Source organism: Eurosta solidaginis, chromosome 1 (assembly GCF_040869045.1).
Source record: "Eurosta solidaginis isolate ZX-2024a chromosome 1, ASM4086904v1, whole genome shotgun sequence".
Taxonomy (NCBI): Eukaryota; Metazoa; Arthropoda; class Insecta; order Diptera; family Tephritidae; genus Eurosta; species Eurosta solidaginis.
The window spans coordinates 129,933,667-129,948,462 of record NC_090319.1 but is presented as its reverse complement, the minus strand read 5'-3'; the positions used below and the strand labels follow the sequence as shown (position 1 = coordinate 129,948,462).

Genomic DNA, 14,796 nt, shown 5'->3' with positions numbered 1-14,796 from the left:
TGAATAACAATTAAATATTTGATATCACATGCGTAGGTATGAAAAATGCATTAACTATAGGTGCTTAATTAGCCTTAGAGACTGGACATGCAAATTTGTATATTGCATAACCCTAATTGAAATGTAAAACGGAATATATTATTTAGACGGGTCCGGACTACTTTCATTTGCCTGTATCGAAAATAAGTACATTCATATGTACATAGATATATTTAAGTTGTTTTTTTTTAAATGAATTATAAATAAAATTGTAATTAGAATGGGAATGCTGGCGTCCACATTTATTTAGAAGGCACTAGGTAGGGTTAACAGGTAAGGGGCCACCGAAATTTTAGGTGCGTCGGTGGCCATGGATTTTGAGGGTGGGACAAAGCACCGGGCGTCGCAACACCACCCGCGGCGCCCTCTATATATATTCGGCCCTCTTTGTTTATTTTCCTTTTTGTTTTTTTTAATTTTTCAGCGTTTTTTTTTTTTTGATTTTTGATTTTAGCGTTAGTAACCGGCCATGTCCGGTTCGGTAATTTTTTTTGCGTCAGTCTTTTTTTGAAATTGAATTTAAATTTTTGAATGTCAACGGTCTGTCCGTGACATCCGGTTCGGCCGGATGTTGTTTTATTTTGTATTTATAAGCGTTTTGAGTCGGTCTCTGCGTTTCTGTCTGTTTTTTTTTGAATTTGGCAGTTGAGTTTTGAATAGGCATGATAGGAACTTTTTTCTGTTTATGGCGCAGGAACGGTAAGGTTGGCAAGGGGTTTTTTTTTGCCGTTGCACGTATTTATATCAACTTCAACAAAGCGATGGCAAAAACCCAGGGTTTCAACGATTTATTTTTACAAATATCGATTACAAGTTATCATAGAGTTGACATAGTACAAAATGGTTATGCCATTATACCATATTTTAAGGCAAATACACAGCATTGATAAATGACATTAAACCGCATTTTAATCTTCCACACCCCCCCCCCCCCCCCCCCCCCCCCGTGGATCGAAGCCGATTCCCCGCTATCTACATCAAGCTTAGCCAGTTTGGAGGCAGGACGTTGAACTGTTCCTGAAGAAGTTGACACATCAGCTCGTCGGACTTGGCCGTCCTTTCCAGGGTAAACTCTCTCCACGCGCCCTCGACGCCACTCTTTCCGTGGTGCCTTTACCTCGCAAATGAACACGAGATCGCCCTCTCGAAATGGCTCTGTTGGCGCACACCACTTAACACACCGAACCAGCGTCGGCAAATATTCTTCCACCCACCTTTTCCAGAACCTATCCCATAATTGTCTAGCAACTCGCCATTGTTTATGAAGTGAGCAAAGCTTTTGATCCGGTTCGACAGCACTTCGTGTTTATGCTGTGTTTGCGCTCCCCAGTAAAAAATGATTCGGCGTTAAAAGCTCTTCTTATTCAGGCTCTACTGGCAAATGTGTAAGCGGACGTGAATTTACCACGTTTTCAGCCTCCACCAACAGACTATAGAATGTGTGCTTTTTAGGCTTCACCTCTTTCGTTGTGTGTCGTAACACCTTCTTCACGCATTGTACAATGCGTTCCCATACGCCGCCCTCAGACGGATTCTCGGGACAATTAAGGACCCACTCAACGCCTTTCGATGTCAACTCACCCTGCAACGCGCAACATTCAAACACATCTGAGAAACGTTCAACCTCACCAGCAATTCCTATGAAATTTTTGCCATTATCCGATGTTTCTGCTGGGCACTCCTCTCCGCTTCATAAAGTTCCTAATCGCCAATATGCACGCGTCAGTTGAAAGATCATAAGCAATTTCCAGATGGATAGCAAGTACAGTCAAGCATGTAGATAAAGCTACCCATCGCTTCTCTGTTCTTCGATCGACCGTCACACTCACCGGCCTAAAATAATCTAACCCCGTGTACGGCCGCCAGTATGGTGTCCCTCGATCCTCCGGCAGCAAATCAATTATTGGCACAATTGATCTGACTCTTTTCAATTTACAAACGTCACAGTTGGCGATTACTCTACGAATGATCCTCCTTCAGTTAGGCACCCAATACTTCTGACGAATCATGCAGATAGCTGCCTCCGTGTTCTGGTGCATCATGTTTCCGTGCTCATGGGCGACTACGAGTTTCGTTAATGCATGATTAGGCGGTAAAATAATGGGATGCCCTGCTTCATAAGAAAGCCAACTGACTGCATCTAGACGGCCGCAAACTCGAAGAAGCTCATCACAGTCTAAAATCGGCGTCAGTTTGTACAACGAACTATCCACCGTCACATTCAATCCTTTCTTTAATCGACCTAATTCGGCGGAAATTGCTTCTCGCTGGGCATGGCGACATAATAGACGTTCGGCCTCGTCGAGTTCCGCACCAGTCAGTCCTTATGCAGGTTCGTCGTTCAGCTCATTCCGTCGAGATCTGCAATTGCCCACAAAGCGTAGCACCCAGGCGGCAACCCTTTCCAACTTTAAGAGTGATGAAAATGTCGCAAATTCAAATGCGCTTTCTGTTGCGCTTAACAAAACGTATTTCGGGCGAAGCTCTTCGCTTTCTTCGACATTTTCAATAGGTGCGTCGTTGATGGGTCCATGCTTACGTCATTCTTCCCTCGAGTAGCATCGTCAGCTACGTTATTTTTCGTTGGAACCCATCTCCAATCCGACGGCGTGGTTACGTTAAGTCAGCATTAGCGACCCTAAAACGGCAGCTTGCAGCTCCAATCTGGGTATGCTAAGGGTCCTGAGTGGTGCACTTCTCGTCCTGGCATACATGTGGCTAAAATCGATTGTATTATCTGTGCTCTGCGACCAGATATTGTGAAGGGTTTCACGAAGAACATCATCTATAATCGTTGACACCGTGCTGCTACCTACACTCATGCTAGAATCCTTGCTGACTGATCTTTGATAGGGTCCTTCAGCTAAAAATCGGAACGTAGCTGCTAGTTGCAACAGTGGCAGAACTTTCGAGCGAGTTAAGCATCCTTCAATGGTGTCCAATACCATTCGGAAAGCCTTTTTGTTTATGCGATAGTATGCAATGTAACGGCAAATACACTATAAATATCTAAAAAACCCACATTAAGAAATAGTTTTAATTACTCAAATCGATTGCTGCGATCTCTCCAAAATTTTCCTTTTGACCTTCTAGCGACTTTCTTCTTCCAATAATATAAATGCTACAACTGCTGATGCCACTTTGATGTCAATAAATTTGTTTATTTCTGTTTAAATGCACAAAACAACTATTTTATAAAATTTTGCCAAAAAAATTAACATCAAAATTTCCGGTGCACCGCAAAACAGCTGATTCGAACATCGGTTTTATTTACATTCGAAAAAAGCAAAACCAATACGGGTTTATGACACCAATTTAAATCAATATTGGTTTGTAATTCCGACAAAACGCAAAACCGACTTGGATTCCATGACAGCCCTGACTAACTCAGTTTTAAAGACTCGAAATAAATCACATATAAATTTCGTTTTAATAGTAGAAAGATGACAGCACAGCTTAATGAAACTTAAAAAATGCGAAAAGCATAAAAGGTATGCCAGAAATAAATAAATTCCGTATACTAACTATCACGCTATCGACACTCAGGATGAACAGGCTTTGCCAGTTTATTTCCCGGTGTTTTTACGTGTCGATTTGCTCGCGTGATATAACGTGAATTTTTTTTGCCGTTGCACGTATTTATATCAACTTCAACAAAGCGATGGAAAAAACCCAGGGTTTCAACGATTTATTTTTACAAATATCGATTACAAGTTATCATAGAGTTGACATAGTACAAAATGGTTATGCCATTATACCATATTTTAAGGCAAATACACAGCATTGATAAATGACATTAAACCACATTTTAATCTTCCACACCCCCACCCTCGTGGATCGAAGCCGATTCCCTGCCATCTACATCAAGCTTAGCCAGTTTGGAGGCAGGACGTTGAACTGTTCCTGAAGAAGTTGACACATCAGCTCGTGACTTGGCCGTCCTTTCCAGGGTAAACTCTCTCCACGCGCCCTCGACGCCACTCTTTCCGTGGTGCCTTTACATCGCAAATGAACACGAGATCGCCCTCTCGAAATGGCTCTGTTGGCGCACACCACTTAACACGCCGAACCAGCGTCGGCAAATATTCTTCCACCCACCTTTTCCAGAACCTATCCCATAATTGTCTAGCAACTCGCCATTGTTCACGAAGTGAGCAAAGCTTTTGATCCGGTTCGACAGCACTTCGTGTTTATGCTGTGTTTGCGCTCCCCAGTAAAAAATGATTCGGCGTTAAAGGCTCTTCTTATTCAGGCTCTACTGGCAAATGTGTAAGCGGACGTGAATTTACCACGTTTTCAGCCTCCACCAACAGACTATAGAATGTGTGCTTTTTAGGCTTCACCTCTTTCATTGTGTGTCGTAACACCTTCTTCACGCATTGTACAATGCGTTCCCATAAGCCGCCCTCAGAGGGATTCTCGGGGCAATTAAGGAACCACTCAACGCCTTTCGATGTCAACTCACCCTGCAACGCGCAACATTCAAACACATCTGAGAAACGTTCAACCTCACCAGCAATTCCTATAAAAATTTTGCCATTATCCGATGTTATTCTGCTGGGCACTCCTCTCCGCTTCATAAAGTTCCTAATCGCCAAAATGCACGCGTCAGTTGAAAGATCATAAGCAATTTCCAGATGGATAGCAAGTACAGTCAAGCATGTAGATAAAGCTACCCATCGCTTCTCTGTTCTTCGATCGACCGTCACACTCACCGGCCTAAAATAATCTAACCCCGTGTACGGCCGCCAGTATAGTGTCCCTCGATCCTCCGGCAGCAATTCAATTATTGGCACAATTGGTCTGGCTCTTTTCAATTTACAAACGTCACAGTTGGCGATTACTCTACGAATGGTCCTCCTTAAGTTAGGCACCCAATACTTCTGACGAACCATGCAGATAGCTGCCTCCGTGTTCTGGTGCATCATTTTTCCGTGCTCGTGGGCGACTACGAGTTTCGTTAATGCATGATTAGGCGGTAAAATAATGGGATGCCTTGCTTCATAAGAAAGCCAACTGACTGCATCTAGATGGCCGCAAACTCGAAGAAGCTCATCACAGCCTAAAATCGGCGTCAGTTTGTACAACGAACTATCCACCGTCACATTCAATCCTTTCTTTAATCGGCCTAATTCGGCGGAAATTGCTTCTCGCTGGGCATGGCGACATAATAGACGTTCGGCCTCGTCGAGTTCCGCAGCAGTCAGTCCGTATGCAGGTTCGTCGTTCAGCTCATTCTGTCGAGATCTGCAATTGCGCACAAAGCGTAGCACCCAGGCGGCAACCCTTTTCAATTTTAAGAGTGATGAAAATGTCGCAAATTCAAATGCGCTTTCTGTTGCGCTTAACAAAACGTATTTCGGGCGAAGCTCTTCGCTTTCTTGGACATTTTCAATAGGTGCGTCGTTGATGGGTCCATGCTTACGTCATTCTTCCCTCGAGTAGCATCGTCAGCTACGTTATTATTCGTTGGAACCCATCTCCAATCCGACGGCGTGGTTACGTTAAGTCAGCATTAGCGACCCTAAAACGGCAGCTTGCAGCTCCAATCTGGGTATGCTAAGGGTCCTGAGTGGTGCACTTCTCGCCCTGGCATACACGAGGCTAAACTCGATTGTATTATCTGTGCTCTGCGACCTCCAGAAAGTTACAGCTCCAAACGCGTCTTTGCTGTCGTCGACGAATATGTGCAGTTGCAGTGATTTTGGTTCGCCTAGTCGGAAATAGTGACGGGTAACTTTGGACTCCGTGACGTTCGAGAGATGTATTCTAAACTTTTGCCACATGGCACCTACGTCCCTAAGTATGGGTTCATCCCAGCCTAAATCCCGCTTCCAGAGTTCGCGCATCAGCAAGTTGGCTGTAATGGCGAGGTGGTACAAGAACCCCAAGGGATCGGGGATGGACATGACGATACTTAGCAGCATTCTCTTTGTAGATACCACTGTTCCATTCATGACTGAGGGATCGACTCCATGGAATTCCAGACGATACGTGAAGTGGTCACTGGATGGCTGCCATAGCATTCCTAACACCTTGCCCGACTCCATAGCTTCCTTTGAGGTAATAGGCATCGCTGAACTTCCACCACCTAATGCCTTTGCAACTTCTAAATAGTTCGACCTCAACTTTCGCAACTGAAAACCCGCATCTGAATGAATGTCGCAGACCTGCTTGGAAATCTCTATAGCTCTCGTCGTGGTGGAGAAACTATCGACGTAGTCATCCACATAGTGGTAGTCCGTTATGTCTCGGACCCCTCGTTGGTCATGGCTGGTATGGTCTTTTGCGTTCATCACCTTGAAGTAATGGGCCGAGCAAGGTCAGCAGGGTGCACCAAATGTCATCGCTGTTATCTCAAACACGTCTGGTGGCTGTTGCCATTGCGCCACAAAAACCTTTGCGCGCATCTATATTCCGGACGGATGACCACTTGGTGGAACATCTCTTGAATATCAGCACAAACAACCACGGCACCTTCTCTGAAATGAAATAAAACGGAGACTAGTAGTCGATACTCTTGAGGCCCTTTCATCAAGTTTGAATTTAACGATACTCCATGAGAAGTAGCTGCTGCGTCGAATACAAATCTAAGTTTGCCCGGCTTATGAGTATTTACCACGGCGAAATGTGGAAGATACCATGTCCTTGGGCTGCTTATGACTAGCTCGCAGGGTTGCAGTTTGCGTGCATACCCCTTTTTCACATAATTGGAAATGATTTCGTATGTGCTTTCCCGAACTCTCTATCACGCGCGATCTTCCTCTCGATGCCCACCAAGCGCCTCAACGCCATGGAGCAGCTCTCCGGTAGCTCCACGTTGGCGTTCATCCAGAGCAATCCGGTTTGGAAACGCCCATTGATTTTGATCGTAGTTGATTGGAGAAGGTTTTTGGCTCGTATGTCGGCAGCACTTACGATTGATGGCGTGGCGTTCACCCCAAATGATTCTATATTGAAATATTCTTCTATCATTGCGTTCCTCTGACTATCCGAAGTATTTATATGTAGGTAAGATGGCTTTATTTGTGGAACGTTCTTCGATGGTCCGAAAATGTAGACACCTAGTTCTGTCATGGTCGCGAAAGGCCCATTGCGACCCTCCCTCCTATCAATTATTACAGGTTTGGTAGGTAGATCCAAGTGGCAGTGGTCTAACCCTATTAAAACTTTGGAGGTTATATTTTCGTATGACTGAACTGGCATCTTTCCCCGATATCTGACTGCATCGCAGATGTCCCCCTGGCTGAGGGTTTGCATTGGTAGACTCAAATTGTCGATACCATGAACATCGAGTGTGGCGCTTTCTCGTTCCTAATCCGCTAATGGAGACGTTGGTGACAGCCACTTCCTCATTTGCCGCTCTACCTCCGAACCATGTAATTTCCATTTGACGCTCCTGACATTTAAGTCCAAGTTCTTTCACTAGTGACAAGTCCATGATTGTAATTGACGATCCTTCATCCAGGAGTGCATATACATTCACGCTCTTATTTGGTCCATACAGGGTGACGGGCACTACTCGAAACAACAAGTTACTTGAAGCATGCGCAGAGCAACAGCGTTATTGGTGCTTGCCGGCTTGGACGGGACAATGGTGTCCACCTGACGACTTGTAGCACTATCATGTAACATTATATTATATGTTTGGCATCCACCAGTGGTGCATATTTTACGACGACGACATGCACTAGTGCGGTGACCTGGTGATAGGCAACTAAAACATAAACTTAGACGTTTGACTGTGTTCCACCTCTCCGACACATCGGAATCCAGGAAGCGACGACACTCGACATGACGGGGTTGACCCTGACATGTTAAACATTTAAATCACACCTGATCTTTAGTTGCATGCAAAACCGGACGACGTTTCGGTTCACGAATATCATGGTCCTGGATCATGTGGACAAACTTTGCGATTTAAGAAAGCCATTCGCTGAAATTAACGATTGTAGGATATGGTTGAATCACCGCTGAATACCTAGCCCAATCTAAACGTTTGCTAACAGGCAATTTGTTAATCAATTCTTCTAGTAATCTCGGATTTGCTAAATGTTTTTCTTCGCCGATTGATCGTAAAAACACGGTAAGATTTCTAGTGGCTGTTGCAAAAGGTATTAACTTTGTGGATGGCAGTCTCGGAAATGCTTGGCATGTCACGCACTTCTTTGATTAGGCTACGTACTAACTGTTCTGGACGGACTATCTAAACCGTTGTTGTTCAATTACCGCGCCTACATTACTAGGGTGAATTAACAAAGATTTAACCGTGTCTTTCGCCTCGCATTTTAAGCATTTGTTTAATCTCTGATTATTTTCAAAGTTAGTATAATTGTACACAGAAGTAGACTCAACATAAGATGCGTAGAATACAGGCCAGTCTTCTGGCAGCCCTGAGAGTTGTGTTAGGTGAAGCAATTTCCTAGGTAAAACTTCACCGTTCGTAGGGGAAGGATCAATTCCCGACGTCACTGCTGATGTATGCGTTGATGCCCGTGTTGTGGCATAGTAATTAAATTACTTTCGGAATTTGTTTGGGGAATCAACCGAGTATTGGTTGTAGGGACATTATAACTGAACGGCACGTAGGCTGCGGCCTGCACGTTACGAAAGCTGGCAGAAGTATTTATGTATGACTGTCTATCAATGGTTACAGCCTGACTACTATGTGACATACCTAAGGCTGAATATTCATTGACTGAGCATACAAAATTATTTCCACAGGCGCGTTCGGAATCGTCGACTGCGATAACTTGGGGCTGCGGTACAGCTGGCTTAATACAATTTGCATGGGAATAAATATCCTTCGGTGGGTGATCGAAGATAATGGCGGTCTTGACTGTGTCATTACCAATGCGAAACGTTGGCGTTCGTTTTCGCATATCCTGGCATGTGCATTTTGCAGTTGCATCTCCAATTTGCTTATTTGTTGTTGCATTTGGTAAAGTATGTTCAACTGTGACGAAACTGAATAGTTGGTTGAAGTTGTTGCTGTAGCATTGGAAATGCCACGTTCTAAGCTGGCGAGGTCGACGTCAGCAGAGGTGAGCCCGACTGAGGCGGCGTTGCTAGAAATTAAATTGGCATGTAGAGGGTTTGATATAAACTCGCTTGCCTGGTGGGGTCGGTTGTATGTATTCACTTGTAGGTTAGTGACTGGTGGAACATTCATTGGCATGATTGCGTACTACTGAACGTTTGCTGATGTAGTATGTAATGGTAAAGCATATGATGCTGGCGTACTGTGCAGTAGGTCACCAAACGGCGGAGCGCTAGACGATGAGGAAGTTGTCGTTCCAGTGGCGAGTGGCGTCATGACAGGTGGCGAAGCGCTAGAAGATGCGGCACTGGTAATTGGAATGTTGAATGGCACACCAGATGATGAAGCAGTTGTCAGTAAAGTACCAATAGTTGTGGCAGTAATTTGTGGAGTACTGATTTCTTGCAATGGCGAGAATGACATAATAGCTGGCGCTTGACTACATGGTGGCGCAGTAGTTAACTGTATGGTGCTGGTTGCCTGAGCGATAGCTGGCTGGCCAGTGGACGGTGAAACACTAGACTCTTGTGTAACAAATGGCATTGCTTCCAACGACAGAGTTCTAGCTATTGGTGTACCTTTGCTGTTTGGCTTTTTGACGACACACTCAATGATGGAGCACTCGACGTGGCTTTAGCGGACTTGGCGGTGATCTTCGGTAAGCTGGATGATGGAGAAGTGGTGGGTACAGAATTATTTGCTTGCTTACGTTTACTCCGGCGTGGAGGCGATCGTGGTACCATATTTTGCAGACACTTGTTGAAATTCAATACTGCCACTTTGTATGTAAAGTGGTGGCAGGCACTTCACCATAACATCAAATGGAAAATTTAATGGCACGCTATTGTCGGCGCATGGTACTTTGCAAATTTAATTTTTGTTTGCAAACCGTGAAAAACTCGTAAACAGGAAAAAAGGCGTTTGCAAAGCGCAAAAACATGCAAAACAGGAAATAAAGCGTATCACCCTATCGACACTCGTTTATTTCCTGGTGTTTTTATGTGTCGCGTGCTATAACGTGACTTTTTTTGCCGTTGCACGTATTTATATCAACTTGAACAAAGTGATGGCAAAAACCCAGGGTTTCAACGATTTATTATTAGAAATATCGATCACAAGTTATCATAGAGATGACATAGTACAAAATGATATAATATTTTAAGGCAAATACACAGCATTGATAAATGACATTAAACCGTTATTAATCTTCCACACTAACTGTTTTTAAAAGTCATTATTTTGCAAGTTTTTACATATTTTAACAAAAGGTAAGTAAATGCTGTATTCATTTCTGTTTTTCTCTGTGGATATCGCAGATATTCTTGTACCCCTTAATTGACCATCAAGTTGAGAAATAATATCATGTGCCAAGTCTGGGGTTAGTCGGTACAGATTTCGAAACTCCGTTGCATTCAAGTGGAATGGGTTATCTAGGTACTTCTCTAAAGCATATATGACACTATTTCATTTTCTTGTATTTTTTGTTTAAAAAACTAACTTTAAACTATCGAAATTCAAAATACAAAAACAATTAGGCAGTAAGCTGAAGAGGGAAAATATGCCCTCAAAATTAACTGGGTTGGCGTTTAATTGAAAACTGAACGAAAAAGAAAAATATTACAAAAAAGAAAAATTATTTCAAATACAATTTAAAAAAAGGAAAAATGAAATTAAGATAGGAAGAAAATTACGTCTACCATATTATTAATAAAATTCAATACGCGGAATTTATTTGGAACTACACGCTTCCTGCATATAAACTGGAATACAAAAAGCAACAATTTTCGATTGAGCTGGTGAAGGAAATGAATTCAATATTCACTCCCAATGTACCATTCCAATACGGTGAGGTTTCAAGCTCAATTTTAATGTTATTTGAGAAGTAGAGAGGTATCTGGTGAGGGTCATCAGCCTATTGTGCCATCATCTCGTTCACAACACCTCGTCAAAGCAAACATCCCACAGTATTTCCTTTGGCTTAAGGGTTTGTGGGCACGTTTAATTTGGCTATTGCGAATCAACAATTTGGCCTTGAGCCTGGATATTGTAAATAAAATAATGGCAGTATATATTCCTTCGAGAAGATTGTGTTGCCCAGATTATCTGACATTTCATTGTCCACACTCATACTCTTTTGTCATTCCAAGTTGACTTATTTCCTCAGTATGCCTTGCGTTTTTTTGACATGTAACATATTTTTTAACGGTATCGAGGTATCCATAAGATTATTATTAGATAAGATATGGTTTATTCCACTATATAATGTATTTACTTCCTCGATATTCAGATGAAGTTACGCATAAGTGGTGCAACTTAAGGTCGTACTTTAGTAAAGAGAAGCAGCGGATAGGGAACGCAAGACGAAGCGGGGCAAGCGTTGATAATAGGAGTCCCTAGAAATTGTATGGCTCCTTGAAATTCCCGATAGTCGTGAGCAGGCATACACCGTCGGTGAATAATTTTAATAAAATAAGTTTGGAGGTAATTAATTTTTCTTTTCCCTATTCTTGTATAGAAGTTTGAGTATATTAGAGCCCAATGTAGATCAGATCCATATGAGTTTCCTCCCCGCGGTAGAGCCTGTTCGGCTTTTTGATATCCTCATGAAGGCATTCAAAAAGCACGATGGAGCATACATAATAATAGTAATATCTTCTGGTAAATCTACTATCGCCCATATCTTCAAATCGACCAGAGCCATATTTCATAGCAGAGCTTCCCAAGGCAGCCGGTTCCATGCACCGGAGCGATTCGGGATTTTCCCGACCAAAGGCTGTCATTTCAGTGTAACCCCATTTAGTTTGTTGCGTCTCTCCCACAAATTGTCATCCTTCCAGCAGATCTTTGCAGCGCGAAAAGAATCTTTTTAGGACGGTGACACATTTGTCAGTGTGTTTTTCTCTGCTGGACCCCAAAACCCGACGTCCTTGTAACTTTTATAAATCTTATGTGGCTCCATACTGTTCACGAACAAGGGCGTCCCGTAGTCTGCGACTAAATCACTGCCGGGACGACCCCTCTTAGAAAAACTTTCTTTGATCTGGAAAAACTTGTTTCTTACATTTTGATGTTGTTTTGCCTGGGGCGTGAGCCCACGGCAATGCTGATGGTTGGCTAACCAAATATTCGCTCCGGTTTCCGGAGTGATATCGGTCGATAGGACCATCTTCGCTAGCTGGTTTTACACACTTTGGTAGCGGAATTATCCTTGCCTATTGGAATGACGTAGGACTTCAGTGACAAATTGAGAACGTGTAGTTTACTCCCTCATCGCCAAAGTGTCTAGGCATGGTAGATAAGTGAGAAGGTGTTACTCACCGATTTATAGTGATAGAGTTTCTGGTGGCTTTCCGGATTGCTGGTGATATGGTGCTCCGGAATGGCGAGAAGGCTGGCTACGTTGTTCTGGCTGTCGCTGCCTCGTTTTCCGCACGGTGAGATTTGCGGCAGTCTTGTCTTCTTTAATGTAGATCGGTATATGCGCTGTTTTATCGTCGAGCCTTGAGCTAAGCCAAACGGATTTGAACGTAGTGTGCAGGTGGGTACCTATTTTTAATTCTGGGGAAGAATGCGATAGAGCAGCCCCAAACAAAGTGATGAAACTAGATAGTACTCGGTTGTTCAACTGATTCCTACGCTCTACTTGAACGAAACACAGGTTTCCCTTTTAATATTCGCAAATATTTTTGCGTACAATTAAATTTTAATATTTATACACGTTAATAATTTCTCCGCGTTTACAGGGATTACACATCACCGACAAGTTGTTTTTGTATTACTAAAATAGTTTTATGATTCAAGGTTCGATTCGAGCAACAACAAACTAATTATTAAAATAGTTTTATTGTATATAGCATATACTGAAATTTAGATTATAGATAAATTATATTTTGTACCACCACCAAATGGAATATACTGAAAAAGTTAGTTTCGCCACTTGTATTCATCCGCGTTTGTTTGCGTTTGCAAAAAATATCATGGCAATAATAATAATGCACCGGAAAATGAACGATTTGTCGAGCACAAATGAAAACCAAACGGGTTCAATTTCATAAAAATTCACTTAAAATTGGGTCTATGTAAAATAATCCAGAGGTTTTGGCACACTTGCAATTTTACGAAAAATAATAATTCCGCTTGTAACGACTGCACATTTACAATAAGCCGTATGGCTACTATGTAGTTGCGGCGAATTCCATTTGGTGGATTTTCGCGGTGGAGGCTGCCACACCATGGTACAATTACCAGGTAGAAGCATTAGCAAAAATACAACCCTCCCGTGTATTTTGTTGTTGCCGCTGGAACATAAACTGTCAATCGGTCTTTCAATTTTTGCTGTCAAAAGTGATGGAAGAAGAAATGTCATTTGTAATTTTTGTCAACAAACCGAAAACTAAAACAGAAAATTAACTGGTAAAAGTTGGTTTTCTGCCCATAGATGAATCTTTGCCGCTCACGAAATATATTCTTTCACACCGACGCAGCACACGCTGTTGGCAAAATTCCAATTAATACAATTAACATTGATTTAATGTCAATATTTGGCCATAAATTATATGGTCCAAAGGGTATTTGGGCACTTTATATACAGAGTGGATCTGGACAAGAGCGTGGTATACGTAGTGGTAATGTACCTGTACTGATTTGGTGCTGCATGTAAGCTATTTGCCTTAACAATTTGTAGTTATCTTTCTGATATTTGTTTTGGTTTTTAAGGAAAACGTAACTTACTGGCCGAATTGTATTCGGATTTAAGCCCAAAATATATTGGATTTACAACACCGCCAACAGGAACTGGTGCTGCATATAACGGTAGCGAAAGTGATGGGGGACTTCAAACAAGAAGTACACGGCGCCGCGAATTGCTTATACATACTAGAAGTCCAGATATAGGCGATAGCGATAGTGAACTTTTGACTGATGCAACGACTACGAGACGAACACGTAACCAGACAGTATCGCCTTCACCGACTACATTAGCTGTAGCAAGTAAAAAGTTTATAAGTCCTATTGAGAAATTACTTGTGCGAAATTGTGAGACACAAAAGTAGTCCGTAAATGGATTAAATCGCATTGGACTTTTTGCTATAAAAGATATACCAGCGGTAAGAGCGCTTATCTCTAGCTTCAAATATATATTAAGAGTGTTAAAAGTTATTGTTTAAAATTTATTTTGTAGGATACAGAGCTTACCTTCAATTATCATTGGGATGATCTGTTGGGTAATGAGATAAATGTTTGTTTATGTGGTGCTGTTAAATGCGCTGGTGAAATTGGTGGCAAAACAAAAGAAGAAAGACCTTTTAAAGTGAGTTGTAACACAAAATTGCATAAATAATAAAAAAAAGATAATATTCATTTTGGTTTTACAGGAGCATTCTACTATAACGGACGTCAGTAAGACAAAATCAGTTCATGAACGTAAAAGAAAACCCCTAAAAAGGCTGCGAAATCGCGTTGGGGAAGATAGTGGAAAAAAGATAATAAAAAACGTTCTTTGGTTAACGTGAAGATGGCTGAAGAAGTTCCAAATGCAATTAATACAAGCAGTGAAACGACAAATTTGGAAAAGCAAATTGAGGACAACATTACTGAAATGCCTACCGCTCATGACGAAGGGAATTATAAAGAATTTTTAATGTATTAATTCGTAAAATGTTTGAAAAAACTGCGAAATATGAAATTTTCACAACAAATTAAATTCGTCTTTGCTCTAA

The 14,796-nt window shown here is 42.1% G+C and overlaps 1 long non-coding RNA gene across 1 annotated transcript; it reads left to right on the top strand.

The window, feature by feature from the left end:
- The first annotated feature begins 14,042 nt into the window (after positions 1–14,042).
- LOC137237942 (uncharacterized) lies at positions 14,043–14,571 on the top strand. The gene is made up of 3 exons (XR_010949059.1): positions 14,043–14,184; positions 14,259–14,387; positions 14,452–14,571. It is a non-coding gene; the product is annotated as an uncharacterized lncRNA (long non-coding RNA).
- Positions 14,572–14,796: the final 225 nt, after the last annotated feature.